A 26172-nucleotide genomic window follows, 5' to 3' on the forward strand; every position below is an offset into this window, starting at 1 on the left:
TCAGAAGGAACCTTTTAGGGTCATCTGGTCTAAAGCCCCTGCAATAAGCAGGGACATCTCCAACAAGAGCAAGGTTGCTCAGGGCCCCATCCAACCTGACCGTGAATCTTTGATTTCTTTGAAAATGTGCACAATGACACAAGTTGAAACCTGGATGGTAAATACCCAGTTTTTGTCATGTTTTACTAATGCTGTGAGCAGTAACTGCATGTTAATTCCCAACAACTGAGGCTGTTGCATGCAAAATACACTTTGCAAGTCTGGGAAGAAATGTAGGTGCCCCAAATTACTGAAAATCTGAATAAGTTGCTCAGGCTCTTACCTCAGCATTGGAGGCAAATACCATGAAATCAATTTCTGTGCCCAATTTACTCCCAATGACACCTGAACACATTTTAAAGGGTGATTTGTCATTTTTCTCCACTTGTCACATTATTTCAGGTCATGGGACCATCAAGTCAAAAACTCAGGTTTCACCCTCTGCTCCGTAATCCAGAAATGGAAGGTCAAAATGTCCTTTTTTTTCCCCCCCTCAGAAGAGAAACCACAAGTTATAAATAAAAGTAGATAGAGTGGGTAAATCACTGCTGGTTTTCTGTCACCTTAGGCCTACTCTATTGTAAGCACCTCTTTTATTATCCCACAGCCCATGATGGGAAAAGACCATTTCATGTCCAGGGAAAGCGTGGTGTGCCTCATGGCCAGTGGGTGATGGGAGCTGAACATGGGCAATTTATACAGCTCCTTGTTTACACAGAACTGCAGCCTCAGACTGCAGCAGCAGTAAATGGGTATGGGAGAGAGTGACAGGATGATATTTGGTGATATACTGAGCAATTTTGATGTAGGGAGCATAAAAAGAAAGGAGTAAGATGGTACTAAATGCAGTCCCCATGAGATAAAATGATGGAGACAAACCAGTAAAAAATAAATATACATAAAGCAAACAACACCATAACACAAGTGGAGGCAGAAAAGGGGGGCAGAACAGAGCAGCCTTGGTCAGAGGATGAGCCAGGACATGGGGAGCAGAGGAGGATGAAGGCACAAAAGGTATGGATGACCCCAAATCACCTTCACAAGGGTGGGCACGAGTGCCAGAGTGCTGGTTCTGGGGTGCTCACCTGTGTTTTCATCCTATGGAGAGGACTGAGTTTTCTGGAGCAAAACCACAGCACAGTTATTGCTCAGCTGCAGCCAGAGAAGCCTTTATTTATCTGTCCCAAACTGAGCATTTGCATTGTTCCACGTCTGAAAGGCAGTTGTCATGTGCCAGTTTGGTCACTGCCCCCAAGCCCCTGTGCACAGTGCACTGGGGCTGAGGCTGTGTGGGAAAAACCCATGCAGAGCCCTGCTGTGACCCCTCCAGCCAGGACTGTCCCTGCAAGGTCCCTCTGACCCCACGGGAGGTCACACATCAGCCAGTGGCAAACAGTGACCAGGGTGCTCAGCAAGGAGAGCCCTGAACACGGCTTTGTGTTCCAGCAAGGACTTTAAACATCCATCAGTGCTTGTGAATCCATGTTATGTCTAGATAAAGTTACACATATAAAATTGCTGTTATTCATCAGTGAACTCCTTTAATAATCAATTGCTAATTAAGTTCCACTGCCCTACTAGATCTAAAGCAAATCCCTTTCTGAGACTCTGGAAGTGCAGCCAATAGCATTTATTGATTATGCTTGTCAATGGCACTGGAGAGGGAAAGGAACCTTTTTTTCTTGCCCCTTCAGAAGCTGTATGCCAGCAGCGTCTGGAAAACAGAAATAAGAATTGCCAGAATAATTTTTTATTACCTTAGTCCTTTTGACTCTGGATGTGAACACATTTTCTACCAAAATAAAAGTGCCAGGAAATACCTGGTACCTACCCTGACCAAGAGAAAGGTGGAAAGAAATCAGCTCATAAACACAGAAAAGCTGCCTCCTTTTCAACAGCTCTTGAAGTTCTGCTAGAGCAGCTGCCCCAGTGAAATATGTTGTACAATGGTCACTTTTCCCAGAATTTGTCCCTAAAACCCTTTGTTTTGCAAGTTCTTCCAGAGTGGCTTTGCCAAGCCTGACCAAGGTCTGCCTGGGACTTCAGCCTGCTGCCAAACCTAAGTGAACTTTCTGTTGAGACCTGCTCTGTTTCTCTGGTCTGCTCCTTGCCATTGACATATTAAACCCATAAATCCCTTCACTAACAAGAAACAATGCTCCTTACCTATATTTTTCTTAAATTATAAATCTTGCACTTAGAACAATTTAAAACTGACATACAGTTGCTTTCCCACTGCTATCAATCAGAGATGCATTTCAATTCCACAGTGCTCTGGGGACCCAGTAGGTTAGAAAAAGCAAATAGGAAAATAGAATGAATATTTTATTTTTGTTATTCATTGCAATAGCCTGAAAGCAGACCGTGAAATCTGCTAAAAATAATAGGAGCTGGCTGCCCTTTTAATATATCCTTTTTTAAGGTGTCTATTAGGAATCCAGAACACAGCTCAATATTAATTCCAGCAGCATGCCTCAATTTTTTTTTTAATTTAAGCCCAAATTTCTTCTGTGTCAGACAGACTTTATGCTCTTTCTTGCTGATACTTTACTGTGGCTCAAACCTCCTTTAATGGATGTGAGTGTGAGCATGTGAGAGAGGGAGCACCCACCCAAAACCTCACCTGAGTCTCTCAGTGTTGTAACTTTGGGCCATTTTCTGTTGATCTGGGGCTACCTGATAACCTAAAAGGTGCCCAGAAACACTGGGCATAAACCACAGTTTGCAGCCAACGTCTTGTTTGTGACATTTTCCTGAAATGAGCCTTCTTATTCCTCTATATATTTTCTTTCAAAAACCCAGCTGTGCAAAACCATTGCAACCATCAGTGATGCTCCAGGCAAACCATTTTTTTTTTTTTTTGGCTGTATTTCTACAGCAGGAGGTGATTACTGACAGCAGTTCTCTCATTCTTCCTGAAAATCAAGCCAAGTTTCCCATTGCCTCTGGGCATGAGCTTCCCAGCTTGGGAGCCTGTCATCTGATAAGGACAGAAAGAAGAATCTGGTACTTAGAATATGGGAAGAACACCTGAGTCAGTGTTTAATCCTGTACTGCAAAGATGACATTAGATCTTTGATGTAAAATCCCACACATCTCCTCCTGTTTTTACAAGTGAAAAAAAAATTACAGTCACTGTCTTAGCTGGTTTTCAGTTCGTCCTTGTGTTGAATTATTTTTCTTTCATCAGGCTAGTGAACAAGCTGCCTCATGATGTGATCATGTGGGATGTCTCACCAGAATGGCTGGTCAGTAACAGGGAGACACTGAGATGTGGGTACCTGAAATAAATCAAACCTTCCTTAAATCCTGATCCAAAAATGATAGACTGGGAAGAGATTTATCTTGAGCACCAGGAATAGGTCCCAGCCAACTCCAGCCAGAGTTGATGGTGGAGTTCCCACTTTCCTCAGGGTGTGGGCGGTCAGAACCCCTGAGAAAGCGAAGTAACAGGAATTAACTCAAACAGGACTCAAATTCTAGGATGGAACCGTCTCATTCTCAGGATGGACCCAGACCTGAAGGGGCCTCCAGGCCCAGACCCAGGCTGACATGTGGGCAGTGTCCCAAATAACAGGGACAGAAATGCCTCCAGCCTTTCTCCCCACGGAGGGGACACCTCAATGTCCCCAGTGCTGGAGCAGAGGTGCCAAGGAGATTCCTGAGCTGAGAAGGGCTGCAGGTCCCTCACACCAACCAAGGCCCTCCCTGTGCCTACTCCAGGCAGCCCAGATAAATAAAAATGAAAGCAGGAATGCCTCATTTCACCTGACACTGGGAAAAAGGCAAATTAGCTGACTTGAGCAACAATTAGGAGGCAGAACATTTCTCTGGGCATTGCTACAGAAGCTGATCATCCCTCAGAGCAGAAGCCATAATAGCTTTTGAGTCATTATAAGCACTGCACATTCAAGCAACAGTGATTTGCTCCAAAAATAATCTCAGGAAGGCAGGGAAAACAGCATTTATGTAAATAAACTAACCTCACTGTTTGCATACGTTTGTATTGCACATGGGTGCTGTTTTTCCACATCTGAGGAACCTCATATCAGAGAAAGAAAATAAGAACAAAAAGGATTAAACAGCTTCAAGAATATTAATATTTCACTTCTATTTGTGGACACTATTTTCCACCATCTGATACTAGATGCAAATAGTTGCAGCCAAATTCAGTTCTGTGTTTATCAATGCAATTCCAAGTTGATATCCAAAAGCCACATTTACTCAAACCCAATGAAAACTGCATGTCAATCACAATGCCTGTATCAGAACCAGAGCTGGAATATTTTACAAGAAGCTCTGAGAAATTGCCACTCAGAAAAAAAAGTGAAGGTGATTGAAGCTGTTAGTCCTGTGAGACCCTGGCACTGTCCATGGGCACCTCCTGCAACTGCTTAGAACATACCAGTTTTTTGTTTTAAAGAGAAGTAAAATAAGAAGGAATTTTTTTTTAAAAAAAGCTACTGAGAGAAATAGTAGAGAGATGCAGTTCTGCAGGGCAGAGAGCTCAGAGAGCTCACCTAACTGCACTTCTGCATTTTAAGACACCAACAAAACATGCAATTCCAGATTAAATTAATACAGCCCAGTTTTAAAGTTTGTTTGTGTAAGTCAGCCAGAGAACTCTTTTCAGTTGAATTGCTGTTTCCTAAGGGGTTTTGCTCCAGTTTTCTTTGTTTTTACACTTATTTTAGTTAAACTAACAAAACTGTCCCAATGATGCCAATTGTACCCACAAAAAGCTGGATTCCTCATGTGTTGGTACCCTCTGAGGTATCTCTTCTCTACTGCTAGAAAAACAAGCCAGCAATGCACAGCTTTGCCAGTAAAGCTGGAAATGCACTGCTCCTGGAGAGCTGCCCCTGCACTGTGTGCCCAGGGTAACTAACCCCAGCAGGACAGTTTCAGGCAGGTGAATTTATCAGGAGTGCACACCCCACACATCTTCACTGCCCATCTCACAGCTCACCAATGAGAGCCTTGGCACAAATTAAGGTGTCCAGGCAAGCTTTGAATAATTTGTTTCACAGTGTCAAGAGTCCTTGATTGAGGTAAGAAAATCCAATGCCAAGCAAAGCCAAGTCTTCACACAACTCTTGTTTAATGTCCCTCATGCCTAATGTCCCTCAGGGGCTCCTGATGGGCTGGGAGCCTGTGATGGATGAACCTGCAGCTGCTGCAGCCTTTACTCCAGAGACACTCTGCCAGCTCAAAGGTCACCATGCCCTGGGCTTCTCCAGAGAGGGACCATAACCCTTCAGTGCTTGGAGGAAGCAAAAGTGCTCCAGCTCTGAAGAAGAGCCACAGAGGTGTCCTCTCCTTGTAAAGCATCTCCAGGAGGTTGTTTGGCACGACTGGCAACATCACTCAGGGAGGATTTCAAAGGCCTCAGCAGTTTTGGAGAGAATAAAGCAATGCATCAGATGTGAAAAAAAAAATACCCAATAGAAGTAAAGGTGTGCTGGGCATTCCCCTCCTCCTGCATGTCTCCCTTGAAGCATGGCAGACCCTGGTAAGATCAGAGCACATGGAGCCATGGAGCACTGCCCAGCAGCACAGCAGCACTGCCCAGCAGCACTGCCCTGCCTCCAGCCCTGCTCTGGGGTCTCTGAGCCCTCCTCTGGGGTCTCTGAGCCCTGCTGTGGCACCTCTCTGAGCCCTGCTCTGGGTCTCTGAGCCCTGCTCTGGTCTCTGAGCCCTGCTCTGGGGTCTCTGAGCCCTGCTCTGGGGTCTCTGAGCCCTGCTCTGGGGTCTCTGAACCCTGCTCTGGTCTCTGAGCCCTGTTCTGGGTCTCTGAGCCCTGCTCTGGTCTCTGAGCCCTGCTCTGGTCTCTGAACCCTGCTCTGGTCTCTGAGCCCTGCTCTGGGTCTCTGAGCCCTGCTCTGATCTCTGAGCCCTGCTCTGGTCTCTGAGCCCTGCTCTGGGTCTCTGAGCCCTGCTCTGGTCTCTGAGCCCTGCTCTGGGGTCTCTGAGCCCTGCTCTGGGGTCTCTGAACCCTGCTCTGGTCTCTGAGCCCTGTTCTGGGTCTCTGAGCCCTGCTCTGGTCTCTGAGCCCTGCTCTGGTCTCTGAGCCCTGCTCTGATCTCTGAGCCCTGCTCTGGTCTCTGAGCCCTGCTCTGGTCTCTGAGCCCTGCTCTGGGGTCTCTGAGCCATGCTCTGGTCTCTGAGCCCTGCTCTGGGTCTCTGAGCCCTGTTCTGATCTCTGAGCCCTGCTCTGGTCTCTGAGCCCTGCTCTGGGGTCTCTGAGCCCTGCTCTGGGGTCTCTGAGCCCTGTTCTGATCTCTGAGCCCTGCTCTGGTCTCTGAGCCCTGCTCTGGGGTCTCTGAGCCCTGCTCTGGGGTCTCTGAGCCCTGCTCTGGGGTCTCTGAGCCCTGCTCTGGGGTCTCTGAACCCTGCTCTGGTCTCTGAGCCCTGCTCTGGTCTCTGAACCCTGCTCTGGTCTCTGAGCCCTGCTCTGATCTCTGAGCCCTGCTCTGGGGTCTCTGAGCCCTGCTCTGATCTCTGAGCCCTGCTCTGATCTCTGAGCCCTGCTCTGGGGTCTCTGAGCCCTGTTCTGATCTCTGAGCCCTGCTCTGGTCTCTGAGCCCTGCTCTGGGTCTCTGAGCCCTGTTCTGATCTCTGAGCCCTGCTCTGGTCTCTGAGCCCTGCTCTGGGGTCTCTGAGCCCTGCTCTGGGGTCTCTGAGCCCTGCTCTGGGGTCTCTGAGCCCTGCTCTGGGGTCTCTGAACCCTGCTCTGGTCTCTGAGCCCTGCTCTGGTCTCTGAACCCTGCTCTGGGGTCTCTGAGCCCTGCTCTGATCTCTGAGCCCTGCTCTGATCTCTGAGCCCTGCTCTGGGGTCTCTGAGCCCTGTTCTGGGTCTCTGAGCCCTGCTCTGATCTCTGAGCCCTGCTCTGGGGTCTCTGAGCCCTGCTCTGATCTCTGAGCCCTGCTCTGATCTCTGAGCCCTGCTCTGGGGTCTCTGAGCCCTGTTCTGGGTCTCTGAGCCCTGCTCTGGTCTCTGAGCCCTGCTCTGGGTCTCTGAGCCCTGCTCTGGTCTCTGAGCCCTGCTGTGGTCTCTGAGCCCTGCTCTGATCTCTGAGCCCTGCTCTGGGTCTCTGAGCCCTGCTCTGGTCTCTGGGCCCTGCTCTGGTCTCTGGGCCCTGCTCTGGGGTCTCTGAGCCATGCTCTGGTCTCTGAGCCCTGCTCTGGTCTCTGAACCCTGCTCTGGTCTCTGGGCCCTGCTGTGGCACCTCTCTGAGCCAGCAGCCCGAGTGCTTTTGCTCTGACACAGGACAGGCAGTGACACCATCAGAGCCAGCACTGCACAGAGATGTCAGAGCAAGCACCAGGAGACATCTCAGATACCTTCAGCTGCCAAGGGGCTGCAAACCTGGGCTCCTGTCGTGCTGTGGAAGACACTAAATCCCTTGTCCAAGTGGTATCACCACACACCACAGGGATGTTCTTATATTTGCTATCCACATGGGGGGAGGACACACCACAGCTGCTGTGAAGGGCTGTGGAGAACCCTGCAGATTCCTGCAGGATCCTGCAGAGGAGCAACACAAAAATGCAATTCTGCAGCCACAGCATCCTCCAGACTGCAGAGTGCTCTGCTCACAATGGGAGCAGCTCAAGGAGCCACAACTGCAGTCAGTGTGCTTTCACCCCACCAGGCCTGGCTGAAATAAACTCTTGCCAGTTTATTGTTTTCCACCTATCATTTTCTGTTCAGATGGGATTTGCAAATCTGAGATAACTCTGTTTTATAAAGTAAATTGAGTTCTCGCCTATCTACATAATAAATATTAAAACATCATCATTGTAATTTGAGGCTGGGAATGTTTATGTAAAAACATCATGCAGATGTGGTGAAAGGCTAATAAAGCAATGCTAATTATCTAATCAATCTTTCTTAACCTTTGTCTTAGACACTACATGGTGCTCATGCTAAGCCTAGATTCATTTTTCAGGGTCTAAATAATGTAGTAATCATAGATGTAATGTGTGGGTTCATTGGAAACTTCTCTTTAGATGTAACATTGTCAGTTTACGCTGAAAACTGTCTATAAGCCATCTGTTGCAGAAACTGGTCATTATCAATTTCATCAATCTGTTCCCAAATATTGCAGATGCCAGCCACTAGGAACCATCTGTTAGTGTCAAAAAAAAAAGTAACAATTCAATAAGCAGACTATTTGGGGAGGAGGTGGGGAAATATGCTGCAACACTTGGCGCAAAAGGCAAACTTACTAATTGTTGCAGTTTTACTACTGACCTACAATTCGTTTTGGAGTGATGCTGAGCTCATAGATCAGCCATCAGTGGGAGAGGGACTTCCAGAAGAGAGTAATAACCATCAGCAGTGATGGGAGAGGAGAGCTGACACCTACTCCTGCTGTAACATATTGTCCAACAGAGTCCAGGCTGGTGCTGGCAGTGACTTTCCTGAAGTCACCAGTGCACTTGGAGCAGCTTTGACTGATTACCTGCAGCTGTAGTTTAAATAAGACAGTCTGCATAAACAGGCTGAGATTTTATGTTCCTATGGGTCTATTCAGTCTGAGAAATACAGCAAATTCCACATCTGTTTCTCCAAAGACCAGCCCTCACTGCAGTGCTCAGAGCAGCTTCTAATGCCCTAAAATGAAACCCCCTGAGCCCTCCAGTGACCTGACCAGACCAGCAGCTCCTGCAGAGACAGAGCTTCTTTACAGATCACTGCAAGAGTTCCCAAAGCCATGCTGGGCATCCAGCTGGGGTTGGGGGTGTGAGTGCCCATGGTGGGGCCAGGACTGGGTCTTCTCAGAAGTGATAAGAGTAGAAGAGATAAAAGCCATGTTTTGGTCAAAAACCTTTAAATCCTTCATCACTTATACATCTGTAACCTTGCACATTGACCATCCAACAGAAACAGATATTAGCCATCATGATAATGGCTATTTGTCTATCACCAACTTGCTTGGGCCTTGTGCAGCACCTACTCCACCACATTTGCTGGTTCCTAAGATGCCTCTGCTGAGCCTGCAAGCCCTGGGTGGAGAATGATGAGAGATAAAAAGTTTTGTGCAAAGAGAAGCACAGGCTGAAAGTAAGAAGATCCAAGATCCAGCAGACATGCTGACGCTGAAGTGCTGGCCAGAACCCATCTCCCTTGCTAACAATTACATTTTCCCCTTGCTTGTCCTGTACACAGAGCAGCCTGATTTGACAAGTACCTGGCAGATAAACATGTAATGCTGGAATAATAAAGCACAGAAACTCAGAGTTAATGAACTAATCTTGCATCAAGAGCAAAAAAAACCCTTTTGTTTTCAGACACAGCTCTCTCAAGAAAGAAAAGTCCCAGTTTAGTTTCAGTTTGTAGGAGGATGTGCATGCAGAAAGTGCTTCCATTTGCAGGTCCTAATGGGCACTTTTATTTGGGTCAGATGTGTAATTGTCTAAGCAGTTATTCTCTGGGTAAGCTGCTTTGTCCATACAGTCAGCCTTGGGACCCTTTCACCTCGGCAATTTGGGTTAAATCCTTATCTGTCCCAATCCCATTTAGAAATAAAAGACCAAGCCATTTCCTCAGCCAGAATAGACAGTGTCTGCAAAACTACCCTGCCAGCTAATCACATCTCCAGGCCTTGCAATTCCTTCAATATATTCTGCTGGACATTCTGACCACAAGATCTCATAGAGCTGTTCTTGCAATGGTTCCAGTTTGGGAGAGCATCCCTCATCTCACAGATCTAATGCTTCTCATGCCTGTGTATCCATATGCACATGCATATATATACACATATATATAAATGTTCAGTCCAAAGTGTTTTTCCTGCAGAAAGCAGCGTGGAGGTAGGCTGAGATAAACAAGGGAGTGGATTCTTAGGTTAGAGCTCCTACAGCTCCAAGTTCATTCATCAATGCTGTTGGGGAATGAGAAAGTGCAAATATTTCTCTGATGTGTTGGAGTCAGCAGGCAGGAGGCAGCGGGAGAAGCTGATATTTGTAAAAACTTGATAGGAATTGATATAGCTGAGCCCTTTGCTGGTAGAAGGAATTGGAAAAAATTAAAAGCTCAATATTCATATGCTGTGAAATGAAAGCCAGACCTGTGTGGGATTATTACAAATGGATTTGGCTGTGCTTAGGGTTTTCAATTGGGTGTTTATAATAAAAGGTAGCTAAACTCTCTTACTCACAGCTGAACATCAGCATGCAGGCCTGCAAGGGCAACTGACCTTTTTGAATGTTAATTACCTTTAAAAGGCCTGTTTGCCCAGAATTGTCTGAACCAGCTGTAACCAGCCAACAGGGTCACTGAGGAGAAATGATGGATGTCATGAAGAGTCATTTGATATCCATTAAAGGGGAGGAAAGTCATTAAAATATATTGGGCCCAGAGACCTTATGAAACAAAGAGAAGGTAATTACTTTAGGCTCAGATTTACCTGCCCAGACTAATCAATTAAAAAACACCCTGAAAAGGAGAGAGGGAGTAGAAAGAACACATTTTGACATGTCTGCAAGGAACATCTGTCACCAGGGCAGAAGAAAAGGTCAATGCCTGCCCGAGCACTGCTCATCCAGCTGTGCCCAGTAAGGGACAGGGGCTTCAGTGGGCAGCAGGGGCCAAAATCCAGCTTTTTAGAATCATCACAGGTCAGCACACCCTCAGCCCAGCCCTGGCTTTGGCTGATGTGTGGCTATGGGACTATCAGGAGATGCTCAGGCTGCATTAACTAAGCAGATGGAGGTCCCTAATTAGGTGCCCTTGTTCTGCTGCCGCTGTGTCTGGACATCAAGTGCCCTCACAGGGGCTGAGCTGGGGGTAGCAGAGCATTTCTGAAGCTCAAAGCACATCTTCAGTGGCTCAGCAGCTATGTGAAAGCAACCAAGCTGCTTTTTCAGTGTGGCAGTAAAGATTAACTTTGCAAAAACTCCCTGGATTATTCATCATCTGGGGCTCTCCATGGCCAGATGCTCAAGGCAGCAGGATTCAAGCCCTCACAAAAGTTTGCTGGCTTTTTAACACCCTGGTGGCTACCAAGCTCTTTGGAAAACCTGATCCCACCTAATCCCTTTTAAAATGTAACACCAATTTACTTCTCCACCAGGATATGTGCAAATTAGCTCAGCTATGGAAGATGAGCAGGAAGGCTTAGGCAGAGAATTGCCACGGGCACCTCGTACCCCAGAAGTGATGCTATTGATGCTTTCCTGGCTTCACGACCATCAGTGGGCATTTCAGCACATTTTTATCCAAAAGCAAAGTTGCTGACTTTATTCACCGTGCAAATCACTCAGGTTTTTGCAAAATGAAATATCCTCCGAGCCACTTCACAGAACTCCATGTATCTTCCAGAATGAGACATGCTAAAAACCCACTAGTTAATTTTGTGTCATTACTCACTCTAATTAAAATCTTTGTCAAGGGAATCTATTTCCTTTTTTCTATTTTCTACTCTGATGTTGCAGTCCTTGACATTACACTGTGGTCTATAAAGACACAGAATATTAATGCCTCCCATTCTAGGAAAAATATATTGAGTCTGCTCTACTATTTTGACCTTTTCAGTACATTGTATTTTGATTAACTAGCCAGCTTGCTTCTGCCCCACAGGTTTCCAAGGCTATAGGGGGGCAAAGAGGTGGAAAAGCTACCAAATCACATTTCTAATCACTGGGAAGGTTAAAGGGGTGTGATCAAACACCACATCTCCCAGACTGGCTGAGACACAGCCTCATGTGGAGAGGAGCATGCTGGAAACCACAACCAAAAGGCCTCACTGTCATCACAAACACCTTTTCCATCTTGAAATTCTGTAATTTTTTCTCTTTATAGCCTCTGCAGGCACTGTCTTTCCTGAGAGCCAATTAATTCAAGTCACAAATATCTGCCCTGAATTCTTGCAGGTAATTAGCACCACGGGTTATCAACAGGAAGCTGGTACCCACAGGCACTTCAGATAATTGTGTTTCAATATTGGCACATTTCTGCTTACCACAAAAGGTCACTTCAGTTTCTCTTCTCTATTTTCTCCCTCTCTTTCACTAAATGAATGAAAAATCATTATCATTATTTTGAATGCCCTAAATGCTTGGCAAAGGCTTTGGGCATTACAGGACAGATATGAGTGACATGGGCACTTCAGGTGGTTGCAAAATTAGTATTTTCTAATCCTCAATTTCAGATATAACCCTCCTCAGCATACCTGTGAATGGAAAAAAAACCCCAAGTCTAGTTAAATACTCATGCTCCTGAATTAATTTCAAAGAAAAGCAATGGAAAGAATACATAATTATAATGTAGAACAACTATTGGTCACTTTAACCAGCACCTGCAATTTAGGTAAAGCTGTATTTAGTACTGCACAAATTTGGAGGACTTTTTACCTGTTACAATAAATTTTAAAGGGTAACCATTCATTGAATTATATGATTAATGACTTCCACGGATTGAGTATTATACATTAAGGACTATGTAATTACTTTGTAAATATAGGATTATATCTGTCCTTGAAACAAGAAAACAAATTAAATCAGCCTTGCAAAATTGTACTCCCCACTCACAGTGAGTGAGTAATTCTATCGCAAAAAATAAATTACAAATCATCATCTTCTTTACAGAATGGTCACAGTTAAAGGACAAGCTGGGGTGGTGTTTTGGCAGGGCCAGACAATTTCAAGGCGAGGCTGTATTAAATGTTAAATTTCTGTAACAATAAAATCTTCCCTGAAAGAAGAATTTGAGAGCATGCAACAATTTTGTATTTGCCTGGGCTGCTGAATAAACCGTGTATTGGAAAAGAAGTCAGCAGTTGTGCCCTGTTAAGGAGAAGTTTTGAATCACAAGCATCCTGCTGGGAGTGGAGAGGGTAAGCCATGGCACCACAGCAAGTGAAAGCCAAATTTACCCTGCACACACACCCTGTGACACTGAGGTACCGACATGAACCAAACCAATCTTGCAAATTTGCTTTCTGAATTACTGGAGACGTGATCTCATACGGAGTGCAGGAACAACAGGAGTGCTCTGAGTTGCTTTGAGTTACTCCCTTTCTATCATCACTGCATTATTGCACTTAAGAGTTTCTTTATCGTATCATTAAAGTTAATGAAATTTTATAGACACAGAACTGGTGGGTGGTATAACAGGGAACATTAAAATCATACTCTCATTTTAGTCCCTCGCAAAACCAGAAAGCCAACCACTTAACTATTAAAGACTGCAGAGACCTTGAGTAAAGAGACATCCCGGCCCTTAATAAAAACGAAAAGGGAAAAAAGTGACACTATCTCAGCAGAAGAAAGTGTAGCCATAGTGTAATTCCCAGTAGCCTTCAGGAAATCAATACCCACTTCATATGGTAGAAAACTTTTCCTTTAACCTTTATTCAAGGTACAGCAGTACAATCGATGCTGGGTGAGGAGCACTGACCTTCCCCAGTGACACAGACCCAGCCCCGGTGCTGCTGCCACCGCCAGTGCCTCAGGGCACATCACATCCAGCACACACCCTGAAAAAGGGTAAGAGCTGCTTGCTTACAGCCACCCAAGAAACTCACTGCCTGCCTAAGAAATCAACAGACCACTCACATCCAAAAGATTTTTTCTTTCCATTTTTTTCCCCACTCACACCCACCAGATTTTTTTCTTTCCTTTTTTTTTCCTCCCCAAAGCATGCTATTCTAAGAGTCATGGGAAGCTTTGTGCATGCTCACCTCCCACTGTGAAAGGCAGTCAAGTACTTTCTTCCTACAGGAACAGAAGGTCACCTTAGCTCACCTATTTTGAATAAAGATTGTTTTATTAAACCAAATTGTTTTTATTTTTAATGGGGCCATTGGGTCATTGAAGCTTTTTGTTCACAAAACATAAATGCTTCTCACTGCAGTCAACTGCCAAAGCAGAGTGAATATCATTCCCAACCTGACCCACACCTAAAACCTTTAGCAGGAATCCTGCAAAGCAATGTCATCTGCACCTCTTTGTGGTTCACACCTCTGCTGCACCCTGGATAAAAGAACAAGAAATTGTTTGCTCCTGTAACTTAAGGTTCCCAGTAGCCAATCCAGGGAACACACCTCCTCAGCTTAAATTCAGTTTTAAAACCCTCTACTGTCCAAGTGTGAGAGTCCTTCTTTACACATTACCCTTCAAAATTCAGCCTGCTGATTTCAAACTTCATAATCTCACACAGTTCATGGTCTCCTACAGCCCTTGATGTGCACCTCACACACAGCATGCACACCCACACAGGCTGTGAACCCCCAGATCTGCAGCCTCCTGTAAACAGTGGAGTCAAACAACAAAACTCAGCTTCCATGGGACTTCCATGGACCCCCACCCCGTCATGGATTTTTCCCAGTTACAGAGAGGGTGCTGCTCTCTGTTCACAGAGAGGTGACAGGAGTGACCCAGTGCATGGCAACAATCTGGGTGTCCATGTGCTGGAGAAATTCACTTTGGCTTGGTTTTTTATGTGATAATTCCTATTTGCAGCATATCTGCTTCCACCTCCAGCCCTGAGCATCTTCAGCACAGGGTGTGCTGCATCTGCTGAACGCTCAGGTGACAGAGATGTGTGTCTGCACACTGTTTCTTGATTTTCTGTTACTCACACCTGGACAAGCAGGAGGGGTTTGGGGGTGGGTTTGATTTCCTTCTGCCTCCTGAAATGTGTCCAGATGGATGTGCTGGTGATGGTTGCCTTAGAAACCAGCAGAACTCACCGTGCCTGGCCAGGGCAGAGTCTCTCGTGCTGCCAGAGCAGGGAAGAAGCAAGGCAGGTACAAATGTTCTCTCTGGAAAGTGAAAGGTTTTTCTGCTCTGCACACAGCAGGAACTCCACATGGAGTGACAGCATCAGGAGCCCAACCAGCCCCTTTCCAGGGCAGGACATGCAGGTCCAAATGCTGCAGCCAGGTCTGACCATCCCAGGAGGAGCCTCCTCTCTCTCCAGGCAGAGAGGAGGTGGGTTTTCATTAAGAGAGCATTTTATTGTATTAAACAATTTTCCCTCTGTGTTTATGTGGAAATATAAATTATGTGTAACACCTACAGCTGTCTTGATGTTTATATGAAGTGATCTACATATGGAAAGGCTACTACTATGATCATTTGTATTTTAACTATCAGAACAGTATAGATAATTTCAAGCTGTAGTAGAAACACACAAAAATCAATTTTTGATAAATGGGAAGAGGCTTCAGTGGGTCAAGGAGGATTATTTTTGCACTTTTAAAAACTGTACAAGAGAAGTAAACAAAAAATGTTGGAAGCTATTTAAAGAAACACATTTGACAATATCCCTTTAAGCAGGTTTATATTTTATATATATTTATGCTGAAACTTTCTCAGGATATTTGAAATAATATTCATTATTTTTGGGGGGAGAGAGAGAATAGGGCAGGAAGAGGTAAGAAAATATACAAATATTTGAAAGCCAGCTTTAAATACATTTAAGTCCTTTTCAAATGCAGTTTAAAGGTCTGCAGTCTGTGCAACCATTGCCTTCAGTGCCATTTTTGTCAGTTCAGTGCAGTATTCAAAATCCATTTAATGCCATGAAAAGAAGCAGCCTTTTTCATGAATTCTGATTTATTTAATATTGAATCCAAGTCTAACATGGCACAGAAGCAGCAAAAATTATGCTCAAAGCAACAACCAAACTTCCTTTCCACTTTGACAGGTGAACAAGCAGTTATTACATCTCTGCAGAGCCCCATGCAGACTCCATGTAGCTGAGTTTCCCTATTAAGAAATGCAATTTCACTTGGGTGCTGCAACAGCAAAACGTGGCATGTCAGGTCATGGCTAACAGTGGAGACAGAATGTGAACACAGATATAACTAACTTTCTCATTTCTTCCAAGTGCAGCAGTAATAAAAATGGAAATCAAGTCCAAAGCTAGAGCTGTTGCCAAGCCCTGGTGGCCACAGCCCATGAGGACATCGTGCCCACCCCTGTCCAAGCCCAGCATGGCCCTGAGTAACTGGGCAGTGGCAGGAACTGAGCATCCTCCCTCCAGCACCAGGCACACAGAGCCTGCCCAGTCACGAGCACAAACAGAACACACTGTTTTTAGGGGAGTAGGGCAGCACTGCAGCTTTTTCTGCCAACATGTGCAGCAGCTCTTTAGAATCGTGACATTTTTTTGGTTGGAAGACTTTTAAGACTAAGATATTTCAAGATTATCTGGTTCATAAAACCAGCTCTGCAAAGTCCAGCAGCTTCTAAACCCAAGACCAACAAATCCATGCAAGGACAGCTCAGCAGCAACCCAAGGTGCAATGAAACAGCAGCTAAGGGATGCCAAGGCTCAGTAAGTGACAAAGAGCCCTCTCCCCTGCAGGAGAAAACTTGTCCCATGATGAAGAGAAAAGGCTGATTGATTTATCTTGATATCCTGTGCTCTTTAATGAAACTACAGAATGAATACCAGCTAGAGTAGGGATATCAAATAAAGCAATGATTAGATCCATGAAACAAGCCACCAAATATATTGCACTGAGCTCCAAAATTAAGATGCTGACGACAGACAATTACTTATCCTGGCCTCTTTCTGTGTGTGAATTAAGGAGAGTTAACATTAGTTACTTGAAATGGTGAGGATGTCTTGTAATAAATTCATTTTACATGAATTATGCAAAATTATTATTATTTGACTATGAATGTATTTTTCTAGTTTTTGACCAGGAACAAGTCCCCTAACCTTAGTGCACAAAGACAAATCCTCAGATGAAGCAGGGCAGCAGTCAGCTACCTCTGACCCAGAGTATTTGCACTGTGTTTTTCCTGTATAGACACCATTAATTTAACAGAAAAGGCTGTCAAAGGGGCTCCAATACCAAAGCAATAAAAAGGACCCTGTGGTGGCATGGCAAATGTTTGTTTGCAATCATTTGTATTGACAGCATTTGTGCCAGCTCCATATTTTCTCTCCTCAGGTGTTCATGTAAACGTGGTTTAATCCAATAGCCCTGCAAATTTGCTCCCCCAGCTCCTAGAGGCAGCCCAGAATCAGCAGCCCCACAGCAGAGGTTGTGGCTCTGCCAGCACCCACCAGACACAGCCCCAGTCCCCACCCAACACCACATGGTCAAACCCAGCCTGCAGGGTCAGGGACCCCTGCACAGAGAAAAAGGCTGCATTCCTCAGGGAAAGGAGCTGCCAGAAAGTGTTTGCTCTGCTCAGTTCTGCAGGGCAGAGGGAGCAGGGGTACACCCACAGGAGGGATGCACCTATGGCCAGTCCTGCTGTCCCCTCCACCTGCACCTCCTGCATGTCCCACATGGCCTGAGCCCAGCCCCCAGCACAGCAGCTCTGACCTGCCCAGGGCTGACTGCTGCCTGAAATAAGAGTAGCTGTGAAAGGAAAGTGCAGATCAAGTCACACTCACTGGACAAATTCAGGTCCTGAGGCTACAACCTACTTGATGTGATAGGGGTGTGATTTGTGAAGCCTTTTCTCAAAAGACATTTTTCCTGCTGAGATCAAAGTCTCATGCCAGGCAGGGAAGGGAAGCAGTTGCTGATTGTCTGCTGCCCTGCATCCCGTTCTGCAGAGAACTCCAAGTTACAACTCCCTTTTAAAGTGCTCATCTCACTTCCCTCTTCCACCAAAGGCAGCTACAGATATTGTTCCTGCAACACTGCCATAAACACACCCTGTTGCTGAGGGCATGGGGGAGGCAGAGCAAAATGCAAAAATATCTCAATAATAATAGCAATAATGATGATGATAATAATAATAATTAAAAGGATGATTGGGAAATAGTTGTTTGAGTTTGTACAGATCCAGCTTGAAAAATAGGCAGAGGACTGGGAAATAGACTGCTTCATTTTCTTTCCTCAAGGTTATATTCCTCTCTGCTTTATCCACCACCATTGTAATTCTGTTTCTAAACCTAATAAATTTCCCACAGAAGCCCTATTCATTCTAAAACCCATGACTGCTGATTCAGGGAACTGTCATGTTTTTCCATGCCAGCATCAGTTCACACTGTACTAAAAAAAAGCAAGATAAGGACTAGAAAATAAAAGGCAGCATTGTGCTTTTACCCAAAAGAAAGAGGCAGCTTTAGGGGGAGTTGACAGTCTTATTTTGGTGATCATCAGTCTCTGCAATGGGTTCTGTGACCAGCTACTGAAATGCAGGCTGGAAGAACCACAATTTCACAAGAAATCTGACCTCTCTCACACTGAAATGTGGAGATAAACGTGGGGTGTAGCTGTATCTGTGCTGTACTGCCCAGGCTGGGCAGCCTCACCAATGTGGGTGCAGGGGGTGGGAGGAACACAACCTTACACTGCCCCAGGAGCATGGCAAACATTCCCAAGAGCAGTGTGACACTTGCAGACCAGAAAAAGGGGGGTATTCTTTTGCTTCTAGCTTTGAAACAGATGCAGTGTTTGTATCAGAAAGACTTGTATTTCCTTTTGCAGGTAGAGAACCAGATCCTCTTTGCCATTGCACAGCACACCTGGTACCACCAAAGGGAGCCTGGAGCCCCACAGCCCCCCAGCTCCTGCCACAGAAGGATTATTTCAAAGCACACAGCCCTTCAGGCTACCCTGCCCTGGGCTTCCCTCAAACCCTTCCAAGAGGAGCTCAGCAGAAATGCTGGGTGTTTTTTGATCCTGGCATCTGTTCAGGAGTAAGTGATCTGACACCACCAAACTCTGTCATTTTGCCATCCACAGTGGGATGGTTGCACTCCCTGGTCCCACAGGCAGCCTCACCTGCCTCCAGGCACTCCTGGTCACATTTTCCTTTAAAAAAACATTGATTTTGTCAGGTTTCAAACATTTATTTACACTGACTCTTTTTCTCTTGGGTCTGCTCTTTACATGTTTCTCTCCCCTGAACCTGCCGTGTGTCACTGTGCCAAGAGAAATCAAATTAACACACATAATTAAATATTCAGAGGGCAATAGGCTGAACAACAAGATTTGCTGTGTTTGTACACATTTCTTTTTTCTGAGGTTGTTTCTCTCATCATAGAAGTCTAGGCATTCTCTTTGAAGCTGTTTTAATTGGGGAAGAGCTGGCTCTTGCCAGCTGTTAAAACATTGATATTTGCCACTGTTCAGATGCCTTTTGATTTGGTTTGTCTTTTTGCTGATACAATTTGCTAAGCGGCCAACCTCATCTTAATTTATTTATTGGCTCAATTCAAGCAACAGCTACAAGTTAATTACAGTTTGCTTTTTGCAACACAAAATCATGCAGCAAATGTTTTTTTTTATCAATGATCAAATCCTTGGATTACTGTGTTAATTGTGACCTGGATTAACTACAGAGAGTATTCCAATTTAGTAGACAATTTCCCTGGCTTCTTTTTGCAGTCACAAGCCAGGTTTTGCTGGCAGAAAGTAAGGTAAAACCATTAAGTTTGCTCTGGGAATGGCATTTAATTTCTGTATCAAGAGTTCTCCATTTAAATCTGCCACCATTTCTGCTATTAAAAGAAGCAGAGCAGCAGCCCAGGCTTTTTGTAATAATTCATAACCTCTCAGCACCCAAGAGCATGTTACACAGAAACTGCTGCATGATCCATCTCCACCCCCCATGGACTCAACTTTTGTTGGCAGATTTGTCAATCATGTTTATAGGTTCCTTTCTGCTGTACCGTCAGGAATTCTCATCCTATTTTGATTTGTGTCATAAAAATGTACCAGGACTGATATACACCCAAGGACTTTCTGTTGATTTGTTTCTGTCGCACAAGCTATGTCTAATTTATTTATAACTTATCTCATTCTATTAGATCACTTTGTAATCATATTTAATTTAGATTTATTCCCGACAGTTCAGGTTGGCTCCAGGCATTTAATTAAATTTTGCCCTCTTCAGCCACTTAGTCAGTCTAGATTTTAAACGTGATGTCGTTTTCCCTTGGACAGCACTTTTCTATCCATAACCTTTGAATTGGTAATTTGTGCAATTGCATCTTATGTGACATTTTCAAGAAGTCTGGATGCTGTGCAGTGTGAGCACCTGTGAGGAGCCCAGGGAGAGGAAGCCCAGCACCATCCAGCTTCGATGGGCACTACCATTTACACTCCATTTCACTCTGCATTTTAACCTGAAATTGAAACCACCAATTCAAACATGGCAGAAGGGATGAGGTCAAAAGAAGAGATAATAAAGATAACAAATTGTGTTATTAAATTAAAAATTTCATTTGGTATTGAAAGTTCAAATTGAGAATTAAAATCTGTGTTTCTTGAAAATTCCAGTATAAAAGTATTGAATACTCCAAGAATGCAATTCAATTCAGATTATTTCTTCTATTATAGCAGATTGACATTGTTACCCTTTAGGAGATGGACCTGAAAGTGTTTAGAAAAATAATAAAATATATAACTGAAAATTAATATTAGAAAATAACTTTAACTACAATTTTATTAACTACTTTGCTTTTCTTCTCTGATTTCTATTAATAAACAAAAAACCTTTGCATGAACAGGGCTCTTAGTGGTTTCTTAAGAATTTTTCCTCTCTTGCTGATTACTGGAATTGTCTCTCTTCTTCTGCTTATACTGATAAGTTACAGTACTTCAGAGAACACACTTTAAATTTTCTTTTGTCCTGCAATTTGCCTCACTTTTGTTCCTCAGTCTTGAACAAAACCCTGAGTTTCACTAATGCCTCGTCCTCGGTGCAAATCCTCCCCCTTTATTTTCTCCTGCCACTCCATCAAGTCTGATATCATCAAAATGCAGATTAAGACAAGACTCCATAAGAGCCACACACCTCTGTGTGCTTTATTGTAGTCCACAATTCCTAAAGCACTTGGACATCCTGCTGCTGCTTTCTTGCCCACAGCCAGGGCAGACCACACTGCAGAGGCAGCTGGGCTAATCATAATGCAAATTCAGTGATAAACTAGTCACTTAAATTCCATTCTAGATCTTAATTTTTCACCCAGCAATATGATATATGGTGCCAATATAATTCAATCTTCTTACATTTTTCATTAGTTAAATAAATCACATCAAGATAGAGTCCTTCAACCACAGTATTTCACTCTGCCTGCAAATCTCCTTCACACCAGTGCAGAGGAAGCTCCACATCTCCCTTTACAGGCATCAAGGGAGTGGAACCCAAGGCAATGTGGATCCCAGGGATCAGCAGGTGATGGGCATGGTCCCCCAGGTTAGCACTCTGTCTCTGTGAGTTACTATTTCAGAAATGGCATGAGAAGAACCTGTCTGTAAGGAGCTTTCCTGCTGCTGCTCAAGCTCAGGCACTGGGCTAGGAATAATTATACCCTTTCCATAATTCTGGACTTTCTTTTTAAAGCAGAGCAATTGTTTCAACCCTTCCTCCCCCAGCCCAATGGATTCACAGCATCCACAGAAATGTCTGGATCATTTCAGCATCAGCATCCTGCCTTCAGCTTTCTGGGCAGGAGCAGTGAATCCATGAGGACATTCTCCCAGAACTGATTTCCAAAGGGTTAAACAGGGCTCTGATTTGTTGTGTGTCCCAACTCACAGCCTCACAAACCTGGGCCACCCAGGATTTCTCCGTGCTGTTGCTGCTGGGTTTCAGTCTTGTGGTACTCCAAGCTGTTTGAATAAGAGTATTGTAAAAAATCTTGTTTCCACCCCACATTTTTCATGGAAAAGAGCAAGTAAACAATTCCCATGAGCAAACATCCATTGTTTTAAGCAAGGATCGTGGAATGAGCCTCTGGAGGTACAAGCAATCTTGCTATCAGATCAGTCACTTGCACATCTCAACCTTCATAGTGGCCACTATGGTTTAGGGAATTACAATTTTATAAAAAATATTTTTAGCACTCCATATCAAAGTATTTTGAGATCATAAAAATTAGAGACCAAGAAAAATGTATTTCATATCCTTGCTTTCCATTTTTCCCTCTCTAGCAGAGGTCATTCTGCTACAGAACACTTGCTCTCCTACCTCTGGCAGAGCTGCTGCTTGTCACCTTCCTTTCATCATTTATTTTCAAAGCTGCTCTATAAACTTCTTATCAATGCATTTCTAATAATCTTAACAGACTTTTATCAAGGAAAATGATAAGTTTCCACTGTCAAGAGGCCATTCTCTGAGCCTCAAGTACTGACATTTTTTGACAATTTATCTAAAGTCAATTGTCTTCTATTGACTTTTTTCAGCTGCTTCCAGAATGACGACACTTTTTAGCTCTGACAGTTCATTTGGCTTTCTATGCTTTCTCTCTCTTTTGGTTTTTCTCTACCATCCATAAATCTTTTAAAAAAAAGAGAAAAAAAAAGAACCAACCACTGTACTTTGCCAACAATGTCTCAACTTCAAATGTGTTCCATTAATTTCTCTGATTCTGTTGCTCTCACTGCCATCAAAACCAGAAACAACAAAACATTTTTAAAAAGCTGTTGAGGTTCTTATTTGACAGCCAATTTAGGTATGTTTCAATATTTCAGTTTGTAGGATTGTGCAGTGTTACCTGCTCTCATTTCCCTTTGGAATCACCAAATTCTCATCCTGGAAGATGCTGGAGCTGATCCATGAGCCACAGATGGTTTGTACCAAGGGAATCCAGCAAGGGGTGGCTGTGTCCCTTGGGCATCCCCAATCCCTTTATGCATCCAATTCCTCAGTTTCCAGCTGGTCTGAGGTCTGACACTGCACCTTCTTTGCTTCCTGCTCATTACAAACTCCCCTCATGTTCAGCAGGGAGAGATGGAAGCATCATTTACAGCCTTTGCTGAGTTGGAACAGCATGTCTATTCTATCTTCCTTCTGCAACAGACTTTTTTCTGCAGCACAACTCCATTTTCCTACGTGTTCTTTCATTCTTCATACACAAACTATTTGATCAAGCTTTACTCTATATTCTCTGCAATAAACCATTTCAGAATTTATTCCAACCTTATGTTACTGCAATGTCATGTTAGGAAGCAAATTAAGTTTATTTTTGTATCACTTTCTTACAAGACTGTCTGTTCAAACAGAATTTTCTTCTAAACACCCAGGGTTTTATTCTTTTCCAGTTCCCATCACCCTTGACTTCCTTCCTTTCTCCATAGCCTTTCCCTTCTGTTCACTGGGGGCTAATGAGGTCTTTCCTACAGAACATTCTTGTAACACCCCCACACCACAGTTCAGACATCAGAGCAGCTCAGCATTTCCAGATTCCCTGTCTCACACTCACTGCTGAGCCCAGGAGATGCTGCAGAAGCCACTGGCCCAAACCAGAACCCAGCATTGTGGCTCTGTTACCACTCACTGCTCTCCAGCCCAAGAATGAGGTTTGATTGAGGGCCTGATGCCAATTAAGAGAAGAAGGAAACTTTTAATTTGCTGAATAATCTCTTCTACCTTTCCCAAACTTCTCTCACAGTCACATTTCCTTGGACATTTCTGGCACACCCCAAATTCCTTGCAGCCATCTGCCATGGATTTGTTTGTAGCTGTATCCACACTGCTGAGAAATCCCTCTCCACTCCATAAAGGATTCTTTAGGTGTGACTTGCAGTTGCTAATTTTAAATTCATAGCTGTCACCATTGAAAAGCCTTCCTCAGCAACTTCTGCCGTGCATGTTCGTAGCTATTACATCAAACCCTCCTCCACCACCTAAGAACAGAACAAATAAATTCTAATCACATGTACAAACATCCTTCCAATATTTGTCAAGTATTAAATCAAGTCTTTATCTTTTCTCTTATTATTTCCCAGCATACTCTTAAAGCTCAAGAGAGCCAGAAAATGAGAGGAAATGTGCAGAGCGTGCCAAAAGAAAGCAGGAGGGGACTGCACATTTTTGATTCAAGGGAGAAATCAGAGGCTTGAGTGATGGCTGATAACAGACTGGATGAGGTGCCCAGCACCAGATCTGAATCTCATTAAAGTCTGAAGCTTATAACTAGACCATAACCTTTAGAGTTGTATTGGGTGAAAATGTTTATTGTTATCAAGGAAGAATATGTGTAGAATTTTCAGTAAGATGTATGATAGAGAAGAGACTGCCTTTTCTTCACACAGATCTGTTTGGCAGGTGCTGGCACAGCCTCTTTCCATTTTAATCTCTCCTAGGTCTTCATTGTTATTTACTTATTCCACTGTCACAACCCCCCAAAAAAATCAAGATCTGATTCAGGATGGAATTTTTCCGCATTTCTAAATGATTTAGAACCAATAGTCCCTTTTCCTTTTGATAGCAAAGGTGCTCCTAAGAATGCATGAAATCTTTAATCTGCCAGAATTAAAGGTGGCAGAGGAGCATGTCTGTAGTAGGTGGAAAACATTGCAGCAACAGTGGAAGCAAAGACAATCCTTCACTCCCAGAGCCACATTTGCCTCAGTCAGAGCCAGTGTCTTTGCCTGCAGCTCAGCTGAACACACCTCCAGGAGCAAAGCTGAGAGAGAACAAGGGGTGGTGGTCCCAAAGCCACTGCAGAAGCAATAAAATGAGACCTCTGTTTGACAGACTGCAAAGGCAGAGAGGAAATGGGATCTTTGACATGCACAACCAGAAGCCAAACTAAAGCCAAAGCTTTTTTTCCTTAAAAGAAGACCAAGAACACCACACAAAAACACAATCTCAGCACTCAAGATGCAGCTGCACACAGACATGCAGATGCCCTTGTTTTACCAGCTTCAGATCTGAAAGTTGCAAGGAGAATGTATTCAATCTGGATTGCCAAATATATTGCTAGAAACAGCATACAGAGCTGTGAAGAATATGTAATGCTACCAAGAGAATTCCTTCATTTTATCTGAACCAGTCTTTGCAGTTTTCACAATTTTCCTAACTGAACCCACCAGTATTCTGTATTGCACAGAATTAACACACCCATCATGGTTTCTGTGTTCCTGAAATCATTGTTTCTACAATGCATTTGGAAAAGAAGCTCACATCAAAAGCATGTTCCCAGTAGTGTAAAATGGAAACTGAAGAGTGTGGAAGGTGCTATGGTGGGTTATGGATGGGGGCAGAACACAAAGTCCTGTACTGGCCAGCACCTGTAACGCCACACATCTTGTCCAAAAGGTTCCCAAAAGGACACATTTATGGAGAGAAAAGGAGAAAACTGCAGGGTAGAGAGAGGCAGAACCCCCCTCCCTTGTGAGGAGTGGCTTTCCCAGGCAGGCACTGCCCACAGTGACAGAGGAACCAACAACCTTCAGACTGCTCCATCCTCACCCCTCCAGGTGAATCTCCCTTCTCAGCTCTGCAGAGCCAACAGGAGCTGGTCTCAAGTCAGAATTAGTGCCTTTCTCAGGGGTAATGAACTCTGAGGGCAGAGAGAAGAAACTGGGCATTTGAAATGTCAATCAGCACACACCACAGAGGGCTCTTCTGACTATGTACCCACAAATGTTAGGGGCTCAAGACATCTACTAATTACAGGCAGCAAAGGGCACTAGAGCAAGAATGGTAAATTAAATCAACATTTTTTCGAAGGAGGTGTGGATCCAAAGCACCTGACAGTGTAGGGAAGGAACAAGGAAAATGGTCCTCGTGATTAGAATATGCTGCCAATATTTTTAATGAACTTTTGGTTGTTTAAATTCAGCTTTTATATTTGCACATAACATAAGCAAATGAGCCTACTCTGGAAAGCTAAGCAGCCAAATCCTACTAATTCCTGCTAATAACCAATATTCCATTACAAGTTGCTGAAGCTAAAAAAATTAGTGAGTAAACAAGCAAATAAGCTGAAAAGCAGAGTATCACAAGCTGGTTTTTTATGGAAGTTCAATGACTTATAGCTGCTTGTGGAAAGCAGACATGTAATTTTCTACTCTGTCTCATCTGACAGAGAGGAGGAGGAGAGAGCCAGTAGCTCATATTGCCATATCCTCCCCACCAGGGCAGCACTGTGGAACCTGCTGCAAACTGGTGAGCAATGGGAGGGAGCAAGTCCTGGCAGGACAAGGAAAAACTTCAAGAGGCTGCAAATTCAACACCATTTCTATAGGTCACGTTACACAGCCCAAGAGGGGCCTGTTGGATCAAGTGACACAAAGCCATTAAACATTATATTTCCCCAGTGCAATTGGAGTAATGAAACACCTAGAGTTAGATGAGTCTGTGCTGCTCTTGCCTGGAAATATCAAAGCTGCTGCTGCTGCTTGGAAGCTGTGCCTGGATTGGAGGGGGTGAAACGTGTGAGCCAGCAGAGATGCAGAGCCTGGGGCCAGG

Source organism: Catharus ustulatus, chromosome 15, assembly GCF_009819885.2.
Source record: "Catharus ustulatus isolate bCatUst1 chromosome 15, bCatUst1.pri.v2, whole genome shotgun sequence".
Taxonomy (NCBI): Eukaryota; Metazoa; Chordata; class Aves; order Passeriformes; family Turdidae; genus Catharus; species Catharus ustulatus.